Consider the following 14,446-nt stretch of genomic DNA (forward strand, 5'->3'; position numbering starts at 1 on the left):
TTATCCTGTATCCTGTGGATAGGGGATATATTCTTATAGAGGGACAACCTCTTTAAGTCCAATTTCACACATGCCTACTACAGGGACATTTCCTTGGCCATATTACGTGCACAAGTCTCAGACCAACCGGTGGACTATTGACCAGGACTGGCAGCGTGACAGACCCCAATGGAAAGAAAAGTAAAAGAATATTCTCCAGAATGGAAACCGACCAGATCCCATTTTGGCATCGATGGGATCTGGTAGGTTCAGTTGGTGTGCCGAATTCGGCACTTCTGTTATTTCCATTCTTCTGCTCCAATAACGTAGCAGAAAATAATAGCACTGTGAAAGTGCTCTGTCCTCTCCGTAGTTTAATTCCAATATCTCAAAGACGACATATAGACATCTTCAACTCTCAGTTCACTGCTGTACTTCCATTACAAGAAAGCCAAAGGGTCTTTTTTCTTTTTTTTGCACTACATCAACATGAAAACGTGTTTGCTTGGTCGGCAATGCTTGTCTGGATATCATTCCCCCCTGTGGCCCAGCATTTCTGTGTTACAATCAAGAAATCTAACTTCTAGGTGCACGCTCAACTTTCATTTTTGAACGCTTTGATTCAAAGTCGGCTTCTACAATGTATGCTTTGGAGAACCTAGGCTGTAAGGTCACAAAATAAGAAAATGAATACAGTTCTACTGGGTTTTCAACTTCGGCCTTGAAAACTTTTATGGGTTTGTACCAAAACCCTCATCATATACACAACGATAGATTTCATTTTCAAAGAAACTGCATTTTGACATCTGGCAGAAAACACATCTAACGGGGAACATCTAATATCTCATTTACAGAGCTGTATTTCTGCTCAGTCACAATAGGGCAACCAAAGAGAAGCACGGGGCCTTGCTGTACCTCCAACATCATAAGGAGGTATAGAGAGGGTTTTTTCTGATAATTTCCCCCCAAATCTGTACAAAACAAGTAGTACACTTCATCAGCATATGGAGTTCCTGCAGCCCCATCATATGGGGACTCTGGTGGTCCAATGGCGCCTTATGCAAAGTCATTGAAACAATGTAATATTAGTATCTGTAATAAATTTGTATCTGTTTTTTCCCCTCTCTGTTTTCAGAGTCAAGAGAAAATGGCTGCAATTACAGCTTGTATTGCAGCGGTCACTGAGTTTAAAGGGGTATTCTACCAAAATAAAGGTTTGCAGTGGGATCCCATTGTTGTTGAAAAAATAAAAAGATGAACCAGCTTATACTCAACCCCTGACCCGCCAATGTTGTCGTTCTGATGGTTCCCAGTGTGCTCCACTACCTGCTCCTATCCTGACATGGCAGAAAATAGCTGGAAATGCTGCTCAGTCAATTACTGGCTGCAGCTGTAATCCACCTCAGCGCCATTCCCAGCCACTTCCTGCTGAGATGGAGGCAGGAACCAGCGGTACAGCAGAAGGGGATAATATGTGCAAGTCAGTTCTTGCTAGCCTGCTATCTACTTGGAGCTTCAGCCAAAGTCGCACGGTGTGGAGAAATGTGCACAGCGCGAGGACACGGTCGTGCTATGTGACCTCACGCTGTGCGACGTCGGGTCACAAGACAGAAAGGCAAGAACGCTGGAGTGGAGCGGTGGTGTCCGGAACAAGAAAGGCATGAGTTGTTTTTTTTTTGTCTGATCTGAGGTCCGATTAAGGGCTCTTTCACACCTGCGTTCTTGTCTTCCGGCATAGAGTTCCGTCGTCGGGACTCTATGCCGGAAGAATACTGATCAGGATTATCCTAATGCATTCTGAATGGAGAGAAATCCGTTCAGGATGCATCAGGATGTCTTCAGTTCCGGTACGGAACTTTTTTTGGCCGGAGAAAATACCGCAGCATGCTGCGCTTTTTGCTCCGGCCAAAAATCCTGAAGACTTGCCGCAAGGCCGGATCCGGGATCAATGCCCATTGAAAGGCATTGATCCGGATCCGGCCTTAAGCTAAACGTCGTTTCGGCGCATTGCCGGAGCCGACATTTAGCTTTTTCAGAGTGGTTACCATGGCTGCCGGGACGCTAAAGTCCTGACAGCCATGGTAAGTGTAGCGGGGAGCGGGGGAGCAGTGTACTTACCTTCCGTGCGGCTCCCCGGGCGCTCCAGAGTGACGTCAGGGCGCCCCAAGCGCATGGATCACGTGATCACATGGATCACGTCATCCATGCGCATGGGGCGCTCTGACGTCATTCTGGAGCGCCCGGGGAGCCGCACGGACTGTAAGTATACCGCTCCCCCGCTCCTACTATGGCAACCAGGACTTTAATAGCGTCCTGGGTGCCATAGTAACACTGAAAGCATTTGGAAGACTGTTCCGTCTTCAAATGCTTTCAGTACACTTGCGTTGTTACGGATCCGGCAGGCACCTCCGGCAACGGAAGTGCATGCCGGATCCCAACAACGCAAGTGTGAAAGAGGCCTAACACTGAGGGTCTGATCTGAGGTCTGATTAACATTCGTGGTCTGATTTACGATTTACTTTTCCTGCCACGCTGTCTTGTGACCCGACGTCGCACAGCGTGAGGTCACAGAGCACGCCTATGTCCTCACGCCTGAGGTCTTATTGGGGCACAAAACTGAGGTCTGATCGGAGGTCTGATTAACAAGGGGGGTCTAATTGGGGCTCAGATCTGAGGTCTGATTTAGGGTTCTGATTAGCAATGGGGGTGTGACTGAAGGTTTGATGAAAAATATATTTTCTTATTTTCCTCCTCTAAAATCTAGGTGCATCTTATGGACAGATACAGAGAAAATGCTATAAAAAATTTTGGGCTGAAACTTTTTCTGGAAAACCCTGTAAAACTCAATAATTTCAATTGCTTGTCTGGCCAAAGCAACAACACGCCACTATGATGGTTCAATCAAAAACTCATTGGCGTGCTGTCTCCTACATGAATACATAAGTATACCCGGTGATCCTGGTGGAGGGAGACCAACTCGGGGACACGCACCCACAAAAGCTACTTGGGAGAGTGACGTGGTCAACTCTGTGTTCAACAACATGCTACTATGATGGTACATGTGATTGCATACTTACCCAGTCCTCTCCTTTGGGGAGCAATTTCATTAACACAGTAAAAAAATAAATAAATAAATCGGATTATACACCTTGTTTGTATGTCAGAAAATTGTATGAAGATTGCAAAAACTGCTCTGTAAATAAGGAAAAGCAAATACTTCCTACCAGATGAGTTGGTTTTCCTAACTTGCTGACTCAAGGATCACACCCTCATTCCTGTGACACACCTGGCCTAGTACCGTAAAGGCACTAGTGTAGGCCTGTGTGCATTTCACCATCTACCTTCTTTGGGTACATTTACACAAAGCAGTAATGGTCACACCTGATGAACATTGCTCTTTCATTGGGGTGGTCGCCGCCACCTTTACATGGGCCAATAATGGAGAACAAGTATTTGTATACATTTCCATCTGCAATAACTGGCCTGATTATCGAGCCACATAAAAAGGACCTTAAAGGGGGATTTCAGTTGTTACAAGTTATCCCCATACATAGGACAGGGATAACAATTAGGTCGCTGGGACTATAATTGGGGCCCTGTACCAGAAAAGTCTGTATGCCTCCATATGTAGTAAGTGGCATATGAGGTACAGCAAGTCCCCACAGAGTGCTATGAACGATTTGAAGGCCTTAGGCCACATTTACATTTGACGTTTTTTGCAGCAAATTTATTACACTTGAAAAATTAGTGAGATATTTATAAGAAAAAAAGAGGATCAAAAACTGCAGTAAAAGCCAAAGAAACGGTAAACCTACAACCTGATATAAATATATTGTAGGTTTACAATTTGCATTCTTTTTTTCTGCTGCTTTCACATGTACAGAACGGAACAGTCAAAAAAAATAGTACCGTAATACATAAGTAGTCACCCACGTCCTGTCTGCTCAATATATGACTCATTTATGGCTGGAATAGTACAAATATATATATGGAATTTCCCTGATATACAGACTTCTATACATCTTACCACCTGCATTAAAGATGATCATGCAAACTTGCTTTCTCCTACAGACGTCAGGGACGTACAATCTGCTCTGACAGAAACTTTTTTTGTGTATGTGTTTTCAATAGGGTGCAGAGATTAATGTGATGGTAGACATCTCTAGAGGATGCTTTTCTCCCGGGGGAACAAAGAATCGGAGGGTATGATAAAATATAATACACCCGTTCCTTCTTTCTATTGGGGAACAATTAGGAGCCCCCATACATGAAACATGTAAGATAGCTTGCTTGTCCCGCTGAAAATGGTGGGTTTGGTCAACTTTTCTCTCAAGTGTGTGGAGGCAAGAATGAGAATAGGCCATCAACACCAAAATCCTGGACAACCCCATTTTACCAGACATGTCAACGTTCGACTACTTACCTGCTTCCAGATGCTGGCTCCCCGCTCCTTCTTCTCCTGGCCTGCAATGCTCCCTCACTGTAAACATCTGGTTCCCCTTACATCATGACAAATGGTCAAATGATTCAAGGAGATCTGGTCACGGACACGGCCAGTGATTGGCTGAGGCGATGTCAAACCAGATGTTTTCAATGAGGGAACCCAGGGGAGCATCGCAGGCCAAGAGGAAAAGGAGCGGGGAGCCAGCGCAGGAAAGCAGGTAAGTAAGCTTCCCTTTACAGGTCCAGAAAAGTGGCTGCCCCCCCTCCCCCCATTCTTACACAACCCTTTAAAAGGGTTGTCCAGGATTTTGCTAGTGATGGCCTATTCTCAGGATAACATCTGGATTTTGCTGTCAATTTCGCCTTTACATTGCAAATCAGAAAAAAAGCTAAACAATGCTAACTGATATTTCACACTATGATCTAAAATCTGTGCTATTTACTAGCATTGTCCTCCATACATATTTGCAAAAAGTCTACCCCATCAGCATATACCCTACCTGACCCTTAAGGTCCTCCAGTGCCCCTAAAAGGTCAAGATTTGAGGATAACCAACAGGGAGTACACATTTGCCAATGCCTGATGCACTGGCTGCCATTAATCATACCACCCGTATAACACAATACTGCATTCTGAAACCTGACCTGTTCGGGGGTACGTAAAAGAGTTGGTGAGCGGATTAGGTCCGGATGCGTTCAGTGAAAAATGCGTGTTTTCCAAGCAAGGTCATTCAGTTTTGTATGCGATCGAGTTCAGTTGTTCTGTTTTTATCGCGCGGGTGCAATGCGATTTAATGCGCTTTGCACGCACGTGATAAAAAACTGAAGGTATACAAACAACGTCTCTTAGCAACATCCGTGAAAAACGCATCGCCTCCGCACTTGCTTGCAGATGTGATGCGATTTTCACGCAGCCCCATTCTCTTCTATGGGGCCAGCGTTGCGTGAAAAACGCAGAATATAGAACATGCTGCAGAATATAGAACATGCTGTACACCACAATAATGTGCAAAAGAAATGAAAAAATACTTTAATATTCCCCTCTGTTCCAAATATGATTTATTATGTTAGAGGACGTGAAAGTGGCACTTCGTCAAAACGAGAGATTTACTTCCTTGGACACAAAGTCCATCGCCAGCGTTGCGTGAAAAACGCAGAGTATAGAACATGCTGCGATTTTCACGCAACGCACAAGAGATGCGTGAAAACCAACGCTCATGTACACAGCCCCATTGAAATTAATGGGTCCGGATTCTCCTTGGGCTCTTTCTGGTATTGTAGCAGACACAACATGGGAGACACAGAGCTTGCAATGACCTTACCACCCACAACTACTCCTCACAGAGGACATGCTGTTGGAGGGGGGGAGGGATGCGGGGAACATGGGTCCCCTGTTCTAGAAATTAGTGGGACTCCCTCCTATCTAGCATTCATCACCCACACTGTACCCTTTAGGCCTCCTGTACACGACCTTATGGATTTTTCAGTGTTTTGCGGTCCGTTTTTCACAGATCTGTTGTTCCGTTTTTTGTTTCCGTTGTGTTTCCGTTTCTGTTCCGTTTTTCCGTATGGCATATACAGTATACAGTAATTACATAGATAAAATTGGGCTGGGCAAAACATTTTCAATAGATGGTTCCGCAAAAAACGGAACGGAAACGGAAGACATACGGATGCATTTCCATATGTGTTCCATTTTTTTGCGGGCCCATTGACTTGAATGGAGCCATGGAACGTGATTTGCGGGCAATAATAGGACATGTTCTATCTTTAAATGGAAGTCTAGTGACAGGTCCCTGTCGCCCTAGTGCACATGACGTATCTAGAAAATCTGCCTTAAAGGGGTTGTCCGGGTTCAGAGCTTAACCCGGACACACACTTATTTTCACCCAGACAGCCCCCCTGAGGCTAGCATCGGAGCATCTCATGCTCCGATGCACTCCCTTGCCCTGCGCTAAATTGCGCAGGGCACGGGCTCTTTTGTTTTCAATAACACACTGCCGGTAAGTAACTTCCGCCCGGCAGTGTGTTCAGTGACGTCACCGGCTCTGAGGGGCGGGCTTTAGCTCTGTACTAGCCGTTTTACTGGCTAGGGCAGAGCTAAGTCCCGCCCATCAGTGCCGGTGACGTCACCGGGGTTCCTGGCAGCCCCATGGAGAGCCCCGGTACGTCACTGGATCTCCAAAAAATGCCTTTGCCCTGTGCAATTTAGCGCAGGGCAAAGGAGAGCATCGGAGCATGAACTGCTCCGATGCTCATGTAAGGGGGGCTGCCGGAGTGAAAATGGAGGGATGTCCGGGTTCAGCTCTGAACCCGGACAATCCCTTTAAAAGACACAAAGGAGGAGATTTATCAAAACTGATGTAAAGGAAAACTGGCTTAGTTGCCCATAGCAACCAGAGTCCACCTTTCATTTTCCACAAATGAAAGGATCAATCTGATTGGTTTCTATGGGCAACTAAGGGCTCATGCACATGACCGTATGCCCTCCAAGACATACGGTCCGTGAGCGGGCCATATGTCCCGGAGCGGCATACATCGTGCGCACGGGAGCACACAGCATCATAGATTACAATGATGCTGTGCGCATTGGGCCGCCGGCAGGACTATTGTCCCGCACTCATCAGATCTTATGACAATCGCCCCGTGGGCGGTCCAACGTGCACAGCATCATTGTAATCTATGATGCTGTGTCAGGACCTATACTGTATAATCATCCCAACAATAAACCGTACACGCAACTGAATATCAGATCTTACATCTACTATTTGAATTAAAACACGATTTGGCTAAAAAACTCTGAAATTTGCATAAATAGTAATTGCCCAGAAAAGTAGATACTACAAGAGACTGTCCACCTACTTCCATATTCAGCCTGAGAAGACACCAGCGCACCGCGAGCACCAGGGATTTTGCGCCTCATAACCCTTCATTAACCTAGAAGAATAAAACAGCAGGATTCTCCCAAAGCAATACTGAGCGGCCTAATAATCTGCATCATGTCACCATGTGTCACACTTCAGCACTCCGAATCAGGTGTGTGGAGCTTATATCAATCTCCTTATTACACCTTCCCCAGAGGACCAAGATCACCGAAAACCCCAGATTAACGGACTTTGCCTGAAAGGAAGCTGAAGCTAATGGCAGACTTCAAAATTAGAGTGGCAATGTGACACCAAGGGTCCGTTACTAATCTGCAGAAATATTAGTATACTACGTGGTTAAAGGAGTCAATACACTAAAATAACCAGAAACCAAAAGGTCATATTCCAATAAAACCGTTTACTACCAGATAAAGAAACTGGAGATTTACTGTGCAAAGAACATACAGTATGTTGCTTTGTGGCGGTATGTTCAAAGCAGAAGGACATCATCCGGTCAGTCTAGGGGCAGGCAAATCCCTGTAGACTGCAGGAGATAGACAACTCCAGGGGGCAGTTTGATTATTTTAGTAGCCAGCGAAAATTGCATAAGAAAGCAATAGAAAAGAAAAGAGGAAAAAAAACAAAAAAAAAACAACAACAACAACAGGCAGCGCTGGGGTCCTGGGTTTGAATCCAACCAAGGACAAGATCTGCATGGATTTGTATGTTCTCACCATGTTTACGTGGGTTTCCTCTGGGTGCTCTGGTTTTCTCCCACACTCCAAAGACATACTGATCGGGAACTCCATTGGGGGTAACGGTCATACCTTCTGCTATCTGGTGCCAAGACCAACTCTAATATACTCACCAAAAGAATTATTAGGAACACCTGTTCTATTTCTTATTAATGCAATTATCTAGTCAACCAATCACATGGCAGTTGCTTCAATGCATTTAGGGGTGTGGTCCTGGTCAAGACAATCTCCTGAACTCCAATGGGAAAGAAAGGTGATTTAAGCAATTTTGAGCGTGGCATGGTTGTTGGTGCCAGACGGGCCGGTCTGAGTATTTCACAATCTGCTCAGTTACTGGGATTTTCACGCACAACTATTTCTAGGGTTTACAAAGAATGGTGTGAAAAGGGAAAAACATCCAGTATGCGGCAGTCCTGTGGGAAAAAATGCTTTGTGGATGCTAGAGGTCAGAGGAGAATGGGCCGACTGATTCAAGCTGATAGAAGAGCAACGTTGACTGAAATAACCACTCGTTACAACCGAGGTATGCAGCAAAGCATTTGTGAAGCCACAACACGCACAACCTTGAGGCGGATGGGCTACAACAGCAGAAGACCCCACCGGGTACCACTCATCTCCACTACAAATAGGCATGCCAGGAGAGGCAAGAATAGTTATTATTATTTTTTTTTATTAAAAGGGTTATCTGGGAATGTAATATTGATGACCTATCCTCCGCATAGGTCATCAATATCAGATCTGCAGGGGTCCGACCTCCGGAACCTCCACCTGTCAGCTGTTCAAAGAAGCCACGGCACTCCCTGAGCACTGTGACATCGCCGTACATCGGTCACGTGGGCTTGGCACCACTTTGTCCCATTCAAGTAAAGGGGCTGAGCCGCAATAGCAAGCGGTGCCGCTATGCAATGTACAACACTGTGCTCGGTAAGCAGCGTTTACCAGAGATCATCTTTGCTGGTACCTCAATCCACTGCAGATTTCCGCAAATCAAGTTGAAACATCCACAGCAATTCCAGTATGTGTGGATGAGCCCTAAGGTTCTTTTCACATGAGCGAGTTTTCCGAACGCAATCGCAGACAAAACTGACTGGACTTGCTTGCAAAATGGTGCGGGTTTCACTGAACGCATCCGGACCTAATCCGTCACACTCGTGTGAAAGAGGCCTAAAAGTTCTGTAATCTGTCTGGAGAGGGCTGTTTTTCTTTTCGGTCTGCCCATAATTGACCTCTGCCCGAATTTGCTGATTGACTTCAGGAGGCAGAGTAGATGTCAAATCAACAAAGTGGTCTTATGGCTGCAGCCACATCACTTAATCCATAGCAAAGACAGCCCTATCCCCATGATAGTGACCGCCCCACACCTCCATGACAGCCATATCCCCCATGATAGTGACAGCCCCACATCCCCATGACAGCCATATCCCCCATGATAGTGACAGCCCCACATCTCCATGACAGCCATATCCCCCATGATAGTGACCGCCCCACACCTCCATGACAGCCATATCCCCCATGATAGTGACCGCCCCACACCTCCATGACAGCCATATCCCCCATGATAGTGACAGCCCCACACCTCCATGACAGCCATATCCCCCATGATAGTGACAGCCCCACACCTCCATGACAGCCATATCCCCCATGATAGTGACAGCCCCACACCTCCATGACAGCCATAACCCCCATGATAGTGACAGCCTCACATCTCCATGACAACCATATCCCCCATGATAGTGACAGCCCCACACCTCCATGACAGCCATATCCCCCATGATAGTGACAGCCCCACACCTCCATGACAGCCATAACCCCCGTGATAGTGACAGACCCACATCTCCATGACAGCCATATCCCCCATGATAGTGACAGCCCCACACCTCCATGACAGCCCTATCCCCCATGATAGTGACAGCCCCACATCTCCATGACAGCCATATCCCCCATGATAGTGACAGCCCCACATCTCCATGACAGCCATAACCCCCATGATAGTGACAGCCCCACACCTCCATGACAGCCCCACACCTCCATGACAGCCATAACCCCCATGATAGTGACAGCCCCATATCTCCACGACAGCCATATCCCCCATGATAGCGACAGCCCCACATATCCATGACAGCCATATTCCCCATGACAGTGACAGCCCCACACCTCCATGACAGTGACAGCCCCACATCTCCATGACAGCCATAACCCCCATGATAGTGACAGCCCCACATCTCCATGACAGCCATAACCCCCATGACAGTGACAGCCACAATCCACATGACATGTAAAAATAAAACTATTGGACTTACTAACAAGCGTATGTTTGCGTGTCCTTCTGGTACACGCCAGAAGTACACATGGTATAAAACAGATAAGAATGAGCTGAGAAAAAAAGAAAATTCCTCCAACGCATGAGTCAGTAGTAAAAGCTGGCAGACAAATGTGACTCTCGGGTTCTGTCACTTTGTGTTATTCTAAATCAGATCTATTTAAAGGTGTTTTCTAAGAGCAGGAACCTATGTTTAGGTGGCCATTCATGAGCACCCTGGGTCCAGCACTGAGCTACCTTCTCCTCCATTTTGGGTTCCTGCTGAACCAGAAGTGTGAGGAGCCATCTACATGTACATCACCACTGCCAGCCAATCACTGCACATGGCCACTGCCCACGCTCTTGCACCTTCTGGAAAGTAGGTGGGGAAATGGGTGTGGTTAACTATGTTAATTAGGTGCAAATCAGATTTATCAAAATGGCTGATGATGGATGATAAATATGGTGCGACTTTAGGGTATGTCCACACGTGATTATGCCGCTGGTCATAGAGATTCAGCCGTGGCTTTCTCTGAAATCTGCTGCTGCAAACACCACCTAAAATAAGCTGTTTACTGCGGTGGCATTGCTGCAGGGATCGAAGCAGGTCTTCTGCTGCTTTCAGCCTTTGCATTGCAAGAGCTGAAAGCCACGGGTAAGATCCACAGAATAAACTGACACGCTGCAAATTAAAAATCACAAGTCAGTTTACATTACGTCTCTTCTCCACAGGGTATGGGTGAGATTTCAGAAATTTCATCCACTTTGGCGGTAATGTAAATGCTGCACAGTCCACAGTATTTATGGCAGTTTTCTTCAGTCTGCCACTGGTGTAGTATTGTCTGGAAATACTACTCCATTTTTTTATGCCACTCCCCTACTGGAGTGAGATTACAATTTTTTTTAAAAAAGTCACAGTGACAAATTTGGAGTGAAAGTAATTGAAGGGGATATCCCACAAAAAATATTCTACATTTCTCAACCCAGCACCTGGATCTGAATACTTTTGTAATTGCATGTAATTAGAAATTTAGCATAGCCCCTGAGCTGCAGCAGAAAAGACACTCCCCTTGAGCTGTCCGCTTAATGTAAATCTAGCAAATCAATGAATGGGGAGATCTCTGGATCCATGTGAGGTACATGGCTGGTTCTAGCTTGGTTAGAAAGAGATTGTCATGTACCATATGATGTCTGATTTTCATTTTTTACATTAGTCATGGGATAACCAGCCTTCAAGTCGCCGACCACACCCACTTTCCACCCACTTTTCAAGAACAGTATGTGGCAAAAAATTCTGGCGTACATGGAATGATAAATTCCCCCAGTGTACATCACCTGTCTGTTGGCTTACTGTACGCCGAAATTTTGGTGCACAATGTAGAATCTTAAGCCACGCCCCTTTCCCACTAAATCACACCTCTCTTCAGTAGAGCTGAAAAAAATTGTCTAAAACACTTTGGCCCTGAGTTATCAACACCGGCTTTGATAGGGCATGCGGTGCCAGAGGAGGCATGTAATTTACGACGAGGTCTTCTCCGGCAGTCCATGCGCCATCCTGAAGCTCGTAGCTTGCGTAGTTATCTGGTGCAAATAATGATGAGCTCGCCGGAGCGGATGGCCCTGACCATGCATTGCCCTCACCACGTCCCCTTTTTGGAAACTAGCAAGGGCTAGTGTAAAAATACCAGTTAGGACTTAAAACGTCAGGGTTTTGCGACTTTTAAACATGCAATGATAAATTTCCCCTTGTTCAGTGCATGTATGCCATTCTTTTGGCCAAATTATGAAAGAACCGAGTTGCAATTTGATTCATGAATCTCCTCCAATAAATGTGAAGTGACTGCAACATGTGAATATACTCTTGCTGTAAAATCAATTGCCAAAAAACTTTCTGATCTGCATCCCCCGAAACGTCACCTATATGGCTTGACGCTAGCTGTCCTGTGTATTACTTACTGTTGTCAGGATGTTATGGTGGGGAGAAGAATACTGTGGTTGGCTGATGTTCTTGGTCTGTATCTGATAAATCAATAACTTGTCTACTGTGCCCACCCTGAGCTGAGGAAGAATTTCAGAAGATGGTCAGGAATACGCATCATGCTAAGGCGCACACCGCAGTACATATGGCACCTCCAGCATGGTCTGGTTGCTACATAGACAATCAAGTCACATACAGACGCCTAGCAAGTACAGAAACGTGCAGAGATTATTCATTAGAACGTCTGAAGGACACCTTAGTGAATGATTGCAACAGGAAACAGAGTCATTGCTCGCTTCCTATTTTATTTAGGGGTAAACAGCAAATTCCAATTCATTATGGCCTGGCTGGTGAGATTGCTGCCAAGCTGCGGGCATGCTGTACCAGAAAGAGACACCAGTTCTACCCAGTTGTCCTGCCAATGATTGTGAAGACCACTGAACACACCAGTTAGGTCTCATGCACACGGCTGTAACTGTTTCTGCGGTCCGCAAAATACGAATACTGTGGAACGGAACGTCCTGCCCTCTGTGTGAATGGCTCCGCATGCGGTGAATAAACGGCCGCGGTCCGTATATTGCTGACCTGCTGTTTGCGGGCCCGGTCGGCACACGATGGTGTGCATGAGCCCTAAATGTACGAACTAGTGGCCATAATCATAAAAAAAGGTATGACCTTCAACATTTTTCCACCAGTTTTTGAACTAAAACCTGGCGGCATTCGGTAACGGCGCCATAGTCAGTGTGTGGCAGGCTGGGGAATATGGTTTTAGTAAATGTCCCCCAGTAGGCAGGAACGGCACGCCTACAGGACATGACAGGCGCTGGGACGTAAATACCATATATCAGAAAACGTGGAGCTACGTAGCTTGTCGTTTAACACTTTCCATCCCATAGCAGATGTGGAAACATATGTGAGAGGAGCAGAACCCTTCTGGGCAGCGTTGCTTCCTGGATAGGAGGGGGGGGGGGGGGACAACTTGTTTTTTTCTGCTTTTTTCACTACTACTATCCATGCCAGAGTCTGAAGGCGGAAGCCTCAGCCAGCAGGAGCTTCTAGGGTTAATAGCTGTCATCTTCTCCAGGACCATGGCCTGCCTGTCCACTGTCACATAATACATAGGGGGAATGGGAAGGTGATCACCAGCAGCACTGGTTGCTGATGCCTCTGCCACCCACATCTCTCAGTGCCAACCTATCCCTGCTCAGCCCTCCTCCAGCACCCTGGGAATAAGGTATAGAGGCTGCATTTCCTGGGCGATGCATAACCCAACGTGTGCCCAGCCTCACACACACACACCCCACACACGTACATACCGCTAGGTGCACCCACCGTGTGTGCATATAGGCGCCTCCAGGGGTCCACTGCTCGTGAATGGAGGGGCAGAGGAACAGGTTAAGGAAATTCTACACCAGCAGCCAGGTGATGAAGTCTTCCTGTCCGGACTGTGTCAGGAGCCGCCCCCAGCCCGCTCCACCTCCAGATGTGTGCGCTCAGGTTAGTGCAGGGCGCCCAGGGCTCCTTCCTGCACAGCAAAGCCGCAGCTGTCTTCCGTCTCAGCGTTCGGGGGATTAGAAGCGCCACCTGCTGGAGCTGCTCGGAACTGCAGCAGAGCAATGACTTCTGTCCTAGTCTAATAATAAGACTATGATATAAATAAACCACTTCTTCTTCTGCCCCCCAAGAAAATATACTGCCCCAGCGACCAGAGCTGGGAAATACACACATTGATTTCTTACAATAATGGGACATGATGACTATGATGATTTTCACTCTGTTCACTTGAGTGGGAGCAGAAGGTGTAATTAGGGTTGCCACCTTTTCTTCAAGCCAAACCCGAACAGAAGGGAGGGAGGGCCCCCTTCCAGGCCCCACCCATAACCTGCATCCAGCCACGCCCATGCCTCACCTCCGGCCACGCCCATGTCCCGCCTCCACCCCTGGTTGCTGTCGCACCGCGATCGTTACGCCCCTGATCCCGTCACTACAGAAATAGAGCCCCACATACCTCTTACATCCAGTGACGTCTCCTTTGATGTAGATGTTCTCTTTCCTCATCTTCTCCTTTCAGACCTTCAGACCAGACTACCATTTTGTCGCCATTTTTCGTCTCTGCAGTTTGACAACAA

At 46.7% G+C, this 14,446-nt stretch overlaps 1 protein-coding gene across 4 annotated transcripts in view; it reads right to left on the reverse strand.

The window, feature by feature from the left end:
* Window positions 1-13,888, reverse strand: part of LOC121002783 (myelin basic protein) — a 190,311-nt gene extending 176,423 nt beyond the window's left edge. For 2 of the 4 annotated variants that reach the window (XM_040434325.1, XM_040434326.1), the window contains exon 1: window positions 13,650-13,888. The gene's annotated coding sequence lies outside the window, so the exon portion shown is untranslated. Of the gene's footprint in view, window positions 1-13,633 lie in introns of all 4 variants that reach the window. The other 2 variants (XM_040434324.1, XM_040434323.1) reach the window with 2 other exon arrangements.
* Between the last annotated feature and the right edge of the window lie 558 nt (window positions 13,889-14,446).

The sequence above is a fragment of the Bufo bufo genome, chromosome 5 (genome assembly GCF_905171765.1).
Source record: "Bufo bufo chromosome 5, aBufBuf1.1, whole genome shotgun sequence".
Lineage (NCBI taxonomy): Eukaryota > Metazoa > Chordata > Amphibia > Anura > Bufonidae > Bufo > Bufo bufo.